Genomic DNA, 13,987 nt, shown 5'->3' with positions numbered 1-13,987 from the left:
AGGGACACAGCTGGGCAATCTGCCACAGATGGAGAAAGGCGGATTGGACCACGGATGCTACCTTGGATTCCATGGTAAGTGCCTGGTCCAGATGGATCCCCAAGCTGCGAACCTCACTCTTCGCGGTGAGAGTCACCACCCCAAAAGAGAGGGAGTTTCCCAAACCGCTGATGGTAGGTCCACCCAACCTCAGGATCTCTGTCTTGTCCGGGTTCAGCCTCAGGGTTCAGTTCTGAAGGGACAGAACAGCATCCACTGTAGTTGGAAAAAAGGAGATGTAGAGCTGCGTGTCATCAGCATATTGATGGTACGCCGCTCCACACCCCCTGATGACCTCGCCCAGCGGCCTCATACAGATGTTAAAGAGCATTGGGGAGATAGCCAAGCCCTGCGGAACCCCACAGTTGAGGCTCCACAGGGCCGACTCACTCTCCCCAACCTGAACTCTCTGAGGACGATCTCCCAGGAAGGATCGGAACCAGGCCAACACAGAGCCACCAATTCCCAACTCGGAGATCCTCCTCAGGAGGATACCGTGGTTGACAGTATCGAAGGTGGCTGAGATATCGAGGAGGGCCTACAGAGAAGTTTTTCCCCTGACAGCCTCCCTCAGTAGGTCATCATATAGGGCGACCAATGCCGTTTCTATACCATGGCGTGGCCTGAAGCCCGACTGGAAGGGGTCCAGGGCATTTGTTTCATCCAAGTGCCCCTGCTGAATTGGTGGGCTGTAGAGGGCTAAGAAAGACGGGAAGAACTCCCCAAGCTGCATCCCAAAAGGCTGAAACAATGCACAGGTTCTGCCCTAAGGAACTCTGACTGGTAACGTGCTCTGAATAGACATCTTGGAACAGCGTCTAGTGTGGCTGAGAAGGCCAATTTGAGAGTGACAGTTCCACACTGAAGACAAATACAAATCTGTCCTCTGTCCAGCTCCCTGATTTGACTGGATTCAGGATTACCTCTTTGCCTCGGCCTGCTGGACAAGGGTCTCTTCAAAATGCGAGAGGCCATGATGCACTGCCCGCCTCTAGGCTGAATGCTCAGATGTCAAGGGTTCCCATCTGTTGAGGTCCATTCCTAAGGCCTTCAGATCCCACTTGCAGATATCCTTGAATCACAGCTGTGGTCTCCCTCTGGGGCACTTTCCCTGCACTAATTCTCCATACAGGAGAACTTTTGGAATCTGACCATCAGCCATTCTCATGACATGCCCAAGCCAACGTAGACTTCGCTGTGTCAGTAATATGTACATGCTAAAAATTCCAGCTCGTTCTAGGACTCTTCTAATTTGGAACTTTGTCCTGCTAGGTGATACCAAAAATGTGTCATAGATAACACATATGGAACGTGTTCAGCTTCCTCTCCTGCCTTGCACAAAGGCTCCAGGACTCACTGCAGTACAGGACTGTACTCAGGACACAGGCTCTATAGAGCTGGATCTTGGTACATGCCATCAACTTCTTATTAAGCCATACTCTCTTTGTGAGTCTAGAGAACATGGTAGCTGCTTTGCCAATGCATTTATCTAATGAAAAAGCAATTAGCAAAATTTCTCATTTATGATGTTCTCCTTTGAGTATTAGTACCTTACTAAAATCCTTTGGGAAGCAGTGAAGTGAAAATTGAAAAAAATGACCAGTCTTTGTATAAAATGTTCTTCATAATCACAACCAAGTAACTCAAGAAATTAGAGTAAGGATCCATGAAGTGTCCTTTTCTGTGCTCATATAATTTTAGTGGCTGAATCTAATTAGAAAAAAAAACCAAAATCTACAAAAGTGCAACTAATATTGTTCAGCAGCAGGAAAGTAGTCAAATTCAAAGCTATATTATGGAACAAGATTATCTCAGAAGATGATTGAATGATGTGGAAATGCTGCAGTTTAGGTGCAAAGCATATTTTTTTAATTTTATAAAAAAATACTCATCCTTTTGAGACATAATGCAGCTTGGGGAATTCTTCCCATCTTTCTTAGCCCTCTACAACCCACCAATTCAGCAGCATCACCAAACCCTTCGTATATCATTTATGGGAGGCTAGAGAAGGTGCTACTTGGAAGATGGGAGGTCTACTTCTATCAACCCCATAGCTCAATTCTAAATTCTGATCCAATGTGTTAAAACTGCCCATTTGTAAACATGCAAAAAGAACAACATCAGCAGCTTTAGAACTTAATCTAGAACTGGCTCATACAAATGGATTGCTTGCATTGACTTGCTTGCAAGATCAGTCTGGATGGTGTTTCTTTCCAAGCTGAGGTATTCCTTTGCCTGAAGGAACTTTTCAAAATGTTTGTTTTGTTAACTTCTGATCTTTGCTAGTGGCCTATGGTTGAGGAGGTAGAATCCTCTGAAGGGACATATTGACGGCCCACCTATAGTAGGTGTTAAATATAAGAACTTTGTGGTGGAGGTGGATTCCCTTTGATTGTATAATGTAAAATGTTACTAGGGATATACAAACCTGAAAGGAAAGGAGAGGAAAGGAAAGCAGTGAAAATCTGTAACCTGAGTAATGCAAATCAATAACTTGCGTATTTCTCCTTTTGCATACCTCTGTTTCTGCTAGTGTAACACTTTTAAGTTCTATGGGGCAATTTGCTTACTTAGATGTCCATTGACGAACCTTGCAAACACAGTTCCACCAAATGAGTCTTTTCTTATTCGCAGTTATACAACAGACAATACGAACAATTATAACAACAATAAAAAGCCATAATTTGTGCATCTAAGTCCTCAGCAACAGCACCAATACAGAAGCTGTTTTGAATTGCAAAGTTGTAGAATTGCAAAGTTCAAAGGAATTCAAATTCAGAACAAAAAATATCCAAGATCTCTTCCCCAGCTGGATTGAGTAACATAGAAGAATCAGCTCCACATGCAGAGTCTTCAGAATCATAGATCAAGTTGGCAAGGGCCTTAGCAGTCTAAGTGGCAACAACAGCTTCAGACTCTTCAGCTGCCCTGCTTTTTCTGATTCAAATCTCTTACTCACAGCCCCTCTCTTTCTTAGTCCCACACCTGTGGGCTAAACTGATATTTCAGAGGGGTTATATTAACCATGGGAGCAAGACAAAAATGCTGTGAGAACCCTTTAAGAACTACTCCCCAGCTGGTAAGAATTTTGCTTATTTCCCTCTGGTTTCTGCCAGTGTGCATTTTTATTTTTACTTCTTCAGTCACAAGGACTATATACTTGTTTTCTCTGGTTAAAAAAAGAGGGGGGGGAGACAGTACAATAGCGCCAAAATATGTTTTAGGAATGCTGAAATGTACTACAGATTAGTATAACATGTGTGAAATTCTACGTATTTCTGTTGTGGGTTTTGAAAGCATGGAACAGCCATGGGAACACACTGCCCCATGAAACTAGGTTGCCCACCTTTTCTTTTGTCCTTTTGTCAAAGATCTTCCTTCTCAGGCAGGTTTTAAGCAGTAAATACAGTTTTTAGGAATGCTGCTTCTTGAATATAGAAATCTTAAAGTAGAAGGTAGACATCTTTTGAAAATGTATTAAATGGTGGATTGAATATAGATAGATATTTAATTGCTTTTTAAATATTTCTTATGGTGTTTTTAATTGTATGCAGTTTTAATTACCTTGGGCCTCCTATGGGGACAGAGGCAGCATATTAAATAAAATAATTAAATTGAATTAAATTAAAATTTAAAAATACGTATAAATACTGTTAAGATAGTGAAGGAAAAAGACCACCTGCTTCACATGGAATGCCTAGTTAGATATGAGCTAAAGCTAACTTATTAACCTGGTAATTTCATGCATATGCTTTGAAGTCCCACCCCCACCCCCATTTGCCCTCATTTCTGGGTCACAATGGTTGAAATTCTGTTGCTTAGCATAGTAAATTGTATGAGAGTATGTCTGCTGAATCAGTGGGGGTTTGGTGAATCTACTTCTCTGTAAGTTCCATTGCTTCAAACAGGCCTACTTTAACTGCAATGCACTATGTTAAAATACTGTTTAGTCACAACTACAATAGTGAAATTCCACTTCTGAGGAGTTGACTCATCAAATCCCCAATGATGGTCCTACTCTTGTGTAATTTACAACACTAAGCAACAGAATTTCAGTCAATGAATATGGCAATTGTATTCTTTCATCTCCATCCTGTAGTGGAAAATTAAGAGAGAGTCACCTGGTTGCCTAGGTAACAGAGGGATGTTTTAATGAGAGTATAGCACCAGTTTACAGAAAAGCATCTTCATGCTGCCTAGCAACCAGCCAGCTCTTCCAACCTTACAGCTGCAGTACATGGCCAGAATTTGAGGAGAGCCATTTGATTGCCTAGGATTTCTTACAGCAAAGCGCAAGAAGATAGGGATTCTTTCCTGTTTTGGATAGGAGAATTAATGTGTCTTCCAATCTTCACATTGCAGCATAATGCTAAAAGTGCAGAATGGTGGTAGTCATTGTGGCAACAAACAGCTATATAAAAAAGAGCATCTGAAGATGAAGAGATTTTAAGGGGTATGTTCATATGCTCTCAATTTCTTCCCAGAATTTTCTACTAGGAAATACCATATTTTTTGCACTATAAGACACACTTTTTTCCACAAAACAGGGAGGTGGAAAGTCTGTGCATCTTATGGAGCGAAGAAAACAGATTATTTTTCCTGTTTTCTTCTCCTAAAAATTTGGTGCGTCTTATGGAGAGAAAAATACATTACTTAAGTTCAGCCTGAATTCTGAATAGAATTATCTCTGGAATCAAGGCTCCAAACAACTCAGAGTTTCTAATGAATAAAAGCCTTGACTTTTGTTTGACTTACACACAGATCTAAATTTTTTCTTTTAAAAAAACACACACACAAAACCCCAAACCATAAATATAACTGGGTGAAGACATTACACCCATTTTGGACTGTATAATGTTCTGTGCACTTGAAAACAACATATTGCAATGAGAAAATAGCTAAGGAAAATAAACAGATGCTAACAAAGGTTTATAGAAGACTTGAAAACTTTGCACAACTCTAATATAATAGCACTTAATAATTCTCTTTTGAACATTACCTAAAGGCAGACACTGACACTGGCTATAGTTACCTGGAAATATGGAATGTAAAGGGCCTGCCAGGCACATAGGCTTTAGTAATTTTGAATGAAGATGTTGCTAAAAGTGTCCATTATAGAAGAGCTATATCCTGGGCTACTCTAGTGTGAGGCAATGAGGCAAAATTAAATGAAAATGGGCCAGATTTTTTTAAATTGTTTAATTTCTAGAGCTGATACTGGATCAATGCTCTGTGGTGTCCATCAGGTTTTCATTAGATGTCTCATACAATTTACTTCACTCTCATGAATGCTGCATAGTGCTCTTAAAGTTCAGGGGTAAGGTGTTATTTCTTTGGAAGTTATCCTAGTGTTGAGTTTTGGTGCCATCAGTACATTTGTAACACCTAGCCATACATCTTTTGATCTAATACCAAGGAGGTTGCTCTGGTTCTAAATCAATGATGTGATGTCAGTAAGAGGTGAAAGCAGATTAGGCTATTATCTTGTCCTCTCACCCCATGAGCTACCTTGTGAGATGCCCTTTTCAAGGTCCTGTCATCATTGGAAGCATATTTGATCAGGGTGTGAGAGAGGCCTCAGTGCCCCCCCACTACATAAAGGAAGGTTAATTATCTTCAACTGCTGGAATGCTCAGTGGTTTAGGAGGTTCAGAGTTCAGCTCCCCACTTTACCCCCTTGACAGGGCAGACTCAATGATCTACAGGGTCCCTTCCAGCTCTGCAGTTCTGAGATGATGATGATATTCTAAGAGGATGATTTTGGTGTGTTTCTATCATAAACACACATTTATATGCCGCCCAGAGACCTTTGGGTAGTGTGGGAGGCATATTAAATGAATGAATGAATGAATGAATGAATGAATGAATGAATGAATGAATGAATGAATAAATGAATAAATGAATAAATAAATAAATAAATAAATAAATAAATAAATAAATAAATAAATAATAAAGAGAGGCCATTGACATTTAAGCAGTTCTGTTGGCTGATGGAAATTTAAGTTTGGAAACCATTTATTATTTTTTAATTCCACATTTCAGTTGTATGTCGCGTGTATTTCCTTTTTCCTGTTCTGAATCTGTCACCATTCAGCTAGAATTGGTTTCCTTGAGAAATCAGAATATGACAGCTATTTATTTGCCAGGTACTTTTGTCTCTGTTCCTGTTTCCTTTATAAAACTATGGAGAACATATAATTTATTGAATAGAGGACGTGGCATAATTCACAACTGGGTTTCCATTTTCCTCAGCCTAGAGGTGGATCATAAGTCATGTCTCCCATGATAGTACTAATTTTACAAGAGACAAATTCTTTAAGAAATGCAACAGACAGACATTGGCTTTGCTATTGTCATGAATGAGTTTACATTAACCCCATTTATCTTTGTTTTTTTTTTTTTTACTCATGAATGCTACACAGGGCTCATCAAGTTCAGTGGTAGGGTGTTTTTGGTTTGGCAAGACTTCCATTGAGATCATGGTGATTTTGTGGTTTTTTTTCCTTTTAAAAAGTGTAATGTCTAGCCTATTTCCCCACTTGATCAACACTTTATGTGGGTGATTTCTTTTTATTCCCCATCTAAAGATGGAAGAAAAAGGCCAAGCCAAGGAAGAAAGCAGGATGATTTTCCCTCTTGAATGGTCCTTTCCTTTATTTTTAAGCCAGCCAGATACAGCTTTAGTGAAGGAAAAGGGGAGCTCCAGTTCCTTTCTAGCATGCCCCTACATGCATCCAGTTATAAATAATTTATTTTGAGTATGGGCTGAAGAGTCAGGATATAAATCTCTGTTTAGTTTCTGTTTTTTTTAAGCATTAACATAAAGAATGGACCTAAAATTTTCCACATTTTTTTTCTTTTCAATTTGGCAGAATAAATATATTATCACATTTATTTGAATTCGAGGTGACTATAAGGTGGAGCAAAGAGCTACTGTTCTTCCTTGAGGCAGAGCAACATCCCAGCAGATCCTTCTTAATAGATACGGTTAAAAAGACATTCATCCGAGCAGAATCTTCTTAATACATACAGTTAAAAAGATGTTCTGTGACCCAAGTTGAGGAAAGGGACCTCAAATACAAAATATTTTTCTGGGTGCCAAAGGATCAGACTGATATACCCAATGTTTGGACTCAAGGTGGGTTGGGAGCCTTTTGCAAGTGCCTAAAAATACACAAAAGAATAAAAACACATCAGGTGCTTTAATACTTTCCAGGGCAGGTATTTTAAAATTTAAAATGTGATTGAATAATAGAGGCAGAAGGTAAACAATAGAGAATTGAGTATAGAATTCAGTGCCAAATTGAGCAAGGCTGGTAGAGGAAACCAAGGGAAGAAAGAAACTTGTGAAAAATAGCTATGTTAATATGTGAAAGCCAAATTAGACATGGCATGTGCTTTGGGTGTCAATGACTGAGTTTCCTTTTACATGTAAAGTGAAGGGAACAAGCTATATTGTTACCATGGCCTAGGGGATTATGCTCTCATACCCTCAGCATAATCCAAAACAGAATTCTCTCAGCTCACATCATGACAAAAGTGCATGAGATGGGCTAGGAGGAAAATATTAAGATTTCTTTCTATATGAATTAGTTGCAGCTCAGCCTTGTTGCATCTAACTATTACAAATTGATTAGTTTATAAAGGAAAATGTTAAAGATATTGGTAGTCTTCCATCTTCCTTAAATTCATGCCCATGTGTTTTTCACAGAAAAATCAGAACTATATTGGCATTATAGTCCATTCTTCTACTCCGGGAAGGCTTTCCTTTCTTAAGCCTTTCATGTGTACTCTATAGCCACCGTTTTCTTATAACTGCAGCTTGTACAAACATCACACTTAATTCCCTTTGTAAATAGGGTTGAAAGGGCTTTTTATTGTAGCATGTTTGTGTCAGTTTAAATTCTGTTTTGGATTTGTCTTTCAAGTGGTTAGGCATGGCTGTTTGGTAAACAATACAACTTCGTTGGTCCTTTGAGACACTGCAGATGGCAGACTACCAACTATCTGTTTGGCTAATCATGGACTCATTATGTTCCAGTCAAAGATTTGAGCAAGTCTTTTTTTTTCAAATAACTAAGAGAATTCTTCCATCCAGAAACAGAGACTTAAATTCCTGGTAGTTTGATGAAGTGTTTCTTCCCCCTACTAGTGAAAATACAGTTTTGTTGTAAATATATACACGTGGACTCTACTATTTCTGGAAGTTTCCAGTATTTAAAGGTCACTGAAGATCTTTGAAGATGATGTGTCTGCAGTTGGTGTATGGCTAAGTAGGCCTGGTCAGCAGGAATAACACACCACACACATTTATTGGAAGTAAAAGGCTACAACTTTATTGAGTACAGGAGCAGCTTCACTGGTCTAGCATTGGGAATGGAACCAGTCCATTGGGAGTCCACTCAATCCAAACCCATGGCATCAGCTTAGAGACAACCCAGGAATGGCAGTGTCATGAAAATCACATGGGTGTATGCCACTATGTGGCCTCCTGCCACCCAGAGCCATGATCCAGCTCTCTTCTCAATGAAAGTGACTAAAAAGTTGTTGCAGTGTTGCCAGTAGCTCCAGAGAAGAGCTCTCTGGGAAACTGGAACCGTCCAGTCTGGGATCCCCTTTTTGAAATGGGGATCGAAGGAGAATCTAGGAGAATTCTCTCTGAAGCAGCTGGTGAGCAGCAGAAGGAGAAGAATGGGATGCAAACCCGGACTTCTTCCCTCTGAAGAAATCACCCAGCACGGATCGGAAGCGGGAGCCATACTGGCACAGAGCCGTGAGTAACCCGGAGGAGAAGAGAACAACCAATATAATGCTAAACTATATAACAACTAAGTAAGCTGAAGCGTTTGATTTATGAAACAGTCCCATTAAGCTGAAAATAAGAATGAAAATATTTGGCTGAAAGAAGAAAAGCAGCAGCGAGCTTATCTTATCAGTCTGCTTCAAAAGCAAAACTAATTAACTAACTCTTAATACAGCAGACTGGTTTCAAAGCCGAGAGAGTGAGATGGAAAAATAAATCTTGTGTTTCTGGGAAAAAAAATCCCAGATGGCAATACCACCGGACAGGATTCAAGAGACTTGAGTTTTATGAATGCAGTTTGGCTTGGACGTATTTTTCCTTTCCCTTTCCTGGACTCTGTGAACTTTTGATAATAGAATCTGGTGGTTTTCTGGAGAAGAAAGAAGGAGCAGACGTGGTCGACTGGACTGAGGAGTATCAACGGGTTAATGGAAAAATCATAAGACGGGCTTCAAGGACAAGTACTGGACAGTCTGAGACTCTGTGACTGTTTGGTTTGTTGGACAGTGTGTGAGTCTGATAATAGCAGCCTGCTAGACTCAGGAGAAGAAGAAATAATTGTCCCACGGTTCTATTTGAATTTGAATTTGCTGGGTTAAAAGTTGATTTTTATATTATAATATTTGGATAAAGATTGGAGGGAGATTTAAGGGGAGGTTTATGATTATGGGTTTGGATTGTTGATAAAATTGTAGAAACTGTTGAAGGATATCTAAGGGGCGATCATTGTGGTTAAGGACATAGTACCATTTATACAAACCCCACTCATTGGGAAGCCTGAGATGGCCTCCAAAAATTTAAGACAACAAATGGAGACTTGGTCTGTTCAATATCAAAGTTTTGGAATAGTTGTACAAGAAATAGAAAAGGAATGGCAGATTACTATGCAAAAGACAATAATAACAGGGTTTCAGCAAGTGAATGAAGATCTTAGCAAAATAGAAGATCTGATGAAAGTGATGAAAGAGGGGACATTATATGCCAAACAACAGTTAAATGAAGTTGCACAAACTTCAGAACCGTCTTTATTGGGCATGACACCAGGTAACATAAACGGGATAAAGAGTTATCCAGTGACCTATGCAGCTTCCAAAATTAAAAAGCAATATGTTAAAAATTTCAAGAAAGCAGAGATACTGAAACAAAAGAAACTTATTGTGAAAATATGGGAAGTGAAAAAAATGGATATTCTGTCAGATGGGTTGAAAGATTGTTCAACTCAAAAGGAAACTGAACGATGGGATGTACTGTATAAATGGCTGCAGTTATCAGATAGTGTTGGAGTAACATAGAATTAAACTAAAATTAAATTATAAGATGAAAGCAGGAGGGTAATCAAACTGTGAAAAAGCAAAAAGTTGAATGGTTATTTTAATATGAATTGATTGGATGATGATATAATCTGTGTTTTCCTATCCCCCTAACCCTTTTTCCCTCTTCCCTATTTCCCCTTACTTTTTGTATTCCCTACCCTGTCCTTAAATAAATACTCAAAAAAAGTGACTAAAAGAGCAGGCCTAACATATTCACAGGTGAACAACCTAAATAATCAGTACTTGTTTGCACTTGTTCATGGACTTGATAATCTTTTCTTTCCAAGTTTTTCTTTAGAAAGAGTTCTGTGCTTTACAGAAGTTGGAACAATAGAGGGAAATCTGCTGAATTTACTTAGGTAAATTGTCCCTTTATAATTTTCATGCAAAAGCCATTTTGCCCATGCAATCTGATCAGGTTTCACTCAAATATTTGCACAGATTATTTAAAAAGCATGGGCCAGAATCCTTTTCCACTTCCATGGGATGTCCAGTGAACTCTGGCATGATCAATGTGGCTCCAGCAATGTTGGGAAAAGCTCTGGTTTATTCTAGTGTGAGTTGTGCTTGTTTAAGGAGGCATTGAATACTCCCTTATACAAGCTTCTAAAGTAACAAGCCAAAAATGAATATCTTGCTGGCCTTCAAATTTGAATTTTAACTCATGCTGATTCAGCCATTTGTGGTAAAAAGTAATGAAAGAAATGCTCCAGCTGTGATGCAAGTCACTCTTTGGTGTATAGCTGCAGCATGAGCTATGCCCAAAATACCTCACTGGTAAAAATGAGTTAACAATACTCTTCAGAATTAAAATATCCTCCTGAAATGTAAATGCTATTATACAGAGTAGACATTGTGAATAAGAGAGTTGAGATCTGAGGTTTCTTGCCCTATGAAATGTCCCATCTTTCACCAGTTTGTGAAATGGGGAGAAAATATGTGCTGTGCTGTCTTCAACTTCAGTAGCTTCCTTTGGAACATCCCACCTCATCCCAACGTCACTACTTCCCTGCCTTGTTTAGCCTGTTTGACTTGTAGCTTGTGACTGCAGACAGCAATTGCCTTCTTCCTGAAAATATCCTTTTCTCTAAAAACACACACATAAAAAAACCAAAAAAGAAAAGAAAAGATTAAAAGGAGGTTATCATGTCACCATTCAAATGTGGCTTTATAATGGCATCACCCAACCCAAATGAAGCTGAGGTCCCATGCCCTCACTTCATATGGATAATATTTCCCTTGGGATGCGTATGGACTGAGAATAGAACTTCAGATATAGCACACACATTAAACACATATCCCTGCTCCAGATTTCACCTCTGATGACACCTCATCTGGTAGAATCCCTCTCTTAACCCCCTTGACCCTCACTGTTTCCAATACCTTCTGAAACATACCAACTTGTTTATAGAAAGAGGTCAGAGAGGAGGAAAAACAGCAGCTAAGTATGCTTCTAAACAATTCCCACATTCTGAGCCGTTCCTGCAGATATAAATCCTAGTTCCTCTTTTCTTATTGATCAAGGGAGGGATAAAACACTGTGCTGCCATAAGTTAGCCAAGGGCTATTTCTTCCTTCTACAGTGAATATTTTTGCATGATCAGAGCCAGCTTTACTCACTCTGAGGAGTGCCAATTTTCTTTCTTTTTGTGAACTCATTTAGCAGGTGGAACAAAGTCCAATGTCCATAGTTCCCAGCAACAGTGGAGGGTTCAAGCGTGCTCAGAAGGGTCCATCACATAACACAGAGCCAGAAACACAGAGAAAGAATACAAACACGTTTGCACAGTGGTTTTGCTTGTTTTGTTTTGTTTCTTTTTTCCTTTAGCTCTATTAGCTCATGTTTTATCTCATCCTTCACTGGATGAAGGGGAAGCAGGAGGAAGTTTAAAAATGTGAAGATTGCTGATGAAAATGGTGGAGGAGCTCCACAACCTCTTGAAAAGCCCACATTTTGTCTGACAGTTCTTTTTAAAAAGCCCCAGGAAGACCCATGCCAGTCTAAAATGCAAAGGGCAAAATTGTCTCCTCAGACAATTTTTCCTGTTCAGAATTAGTAGAATTCTGGCCCTATGGATATTCCGATAGTACCACTGGCTAAGGACTAATGTTGTGGAAGAATCACCATCACTTGCTAAAGCAGCCTAGAGGGACCAACTGGCATCTGGAGTACATCCAGAAATCCGAGTTAATTTGATCAGAATCTCTAGAATTGCTCATATTAATTGGCAGTCATGCTACGGGGGGCGGGGGAGATTTCTTTGGCAAAGGGTTAACAAAGCAGTGGGAACTTTCATGGCAAAGGTAGGTGGCACATGTCATAAAGTGCCCTATTATTTCACATTCCTGTCTTGAGCTTTTTGATGTTAATGGACACAAATCTGTCCAGAGAAGGCAACAGCTCTTAATTTAAGGGTTTTCTTGGCTTCCTTTTGTTAGAGGCTGGTGCCAGGAATGAAATTAGGCTGCTCATCTTCTGTAGCACTTTCAGGTACGAACCTTTTGAAATAGGTTTGTTTATGCATAACACAATGGCAGCTCTAATCAAACTAGCAAAGAAAGCTTGGGATACTCTAGTTCGGCCGAGTAACTGGAACTAGGTCCAACCACAGTCTAGCCTAAACATTGGGGGACACTCCCCTCTCCATAGAGTTAGTTTTATCACTGTTCTTCACTCCTCATATCCCAGTAGTTGGACTGAGCTGCTGTGTGAACTGTTTCCCAGCATTTGGATGATGGAGATTAATTTGTATTTCCTCTTCTGATCATGCCAATCTTACTGGAACAATAGTTAACAAAGTTTTAGTCTGTTACTCCTCCAGCTCTCTGTGTTGTACTTCCCTTGTCCTCCACCTCTCACTGCAGGCACAAACAAGCCCCAAAGCTATGATTTGTCCTGTAACCACAAAGTTTACTCTTCCATCTTATGCAGCATGCTATTAACTGCTGATGGATCCACTCTATGCCCGCTGATTAAAAGCTATGGCAAGGTGCCCTCAAAACAGTGGGTAAGGAACTTGGGGAAAAAAGTTCTTGAAAGGGAAGCGGCAGGAGACCCAGGTGGGCTGTTGCTGTTGGTGGAGTGGTTTTCTGCCGTGGGATTAGAAAATAAATTCAATGTGAAGGTAAGTGGAAATGTCAGTTTAGTGGCACAATTGCAGAGGCCCAAACATATTCAAGAGACACACAGAATACATTTGACGTAATGTATTTTATTTATATTGGTGTGAAAGTTAATGTTAGTCACAATTCTGTTTACAAGTGTTCAAAGTCATCTGCCATCTAATGACTCATACAAGATAGAGCTGCAAATTGATAACATTTTAAGATGGGTTTTCACTGCCTCCTACATTGCAAACAAAAAAAAGAGGGAAGACATAGGATGTCAGCTTGCTTATTTTGGCTCCGATTGCATAAAACACTCAGGATAACACAACCAATCTTTTTTGGTTGTCTATTGGGAGGTTTCTTCTCCATCTCTCAGACACACCTTGTTGTCTCTGTCTCGTGTGTATGTGTGTGTTTACCTTAGTCATTGTAGGAGTCTTGATATCCCATTTGATCTTTCATATACTAGACAGATGTTTGTTTGGAATGAGGAAAAAACAAGTTAGAAGAACATGCTTTTTCATTGTATTAGAGCTCCAGAAGTCCCAACAAACCCAATATGCAAAGGCAGATGGAGAACAAAAATGTGGAATAAAAGGGCTGACGCACACAAGTGCTGAGATCAGAGTGAAAACTAGATTTCTTGAAAGGCAACGCCAGCTGAGGTAACAGAGACTTTTACCTCTGGCACTTCAATTGAAGCTGAAGTTTGTCCTGTAATGTT

General features: G+C 39.6%; 1 long non-coding RNA gene across 2 annotated transcripts in view; it reads left to right on the top strand.

The window, feature by feature from the left end:
- The first annotated feature begins 2,353 nt into the window (after positions 1–2,353).
- The window catches only part of LOC140702457 (uncharacterized), a 64,556-nt gene continuing 52,922 nt past the window's right edge, over positions 2,354–13,987 (top strand). For both annotated transcript variants that reach the window (XR_013540327.1, XR_012081647.2), the window contains exon 1: positions 2,354–3,118. This is a non-coding gene — a long non-coding RNA (uncharacterized LOC140702457). The remainder of the gene's footprint in view (positions 3,119–13,987) is intronic.

This window comes from Pogona vitticeps, chromosome 1 (genome assembly GCF_051106095.1).
Source record: "Pogona vitticeps strain Pit_001003342236 chromosome 1, PviZW2.1, whole genome shotgun sequence".
Lineage (NCBI taxonomy): Eukaryota > Metazoa > Chordata > Lepidosauria > Squamata > Agamidae > Pogona > Pogona vitticeps.
Note: the sequence above shows the minus strand (reverse complement) of the source record. Positions and strands in the feature narration are given on the sequence as shown.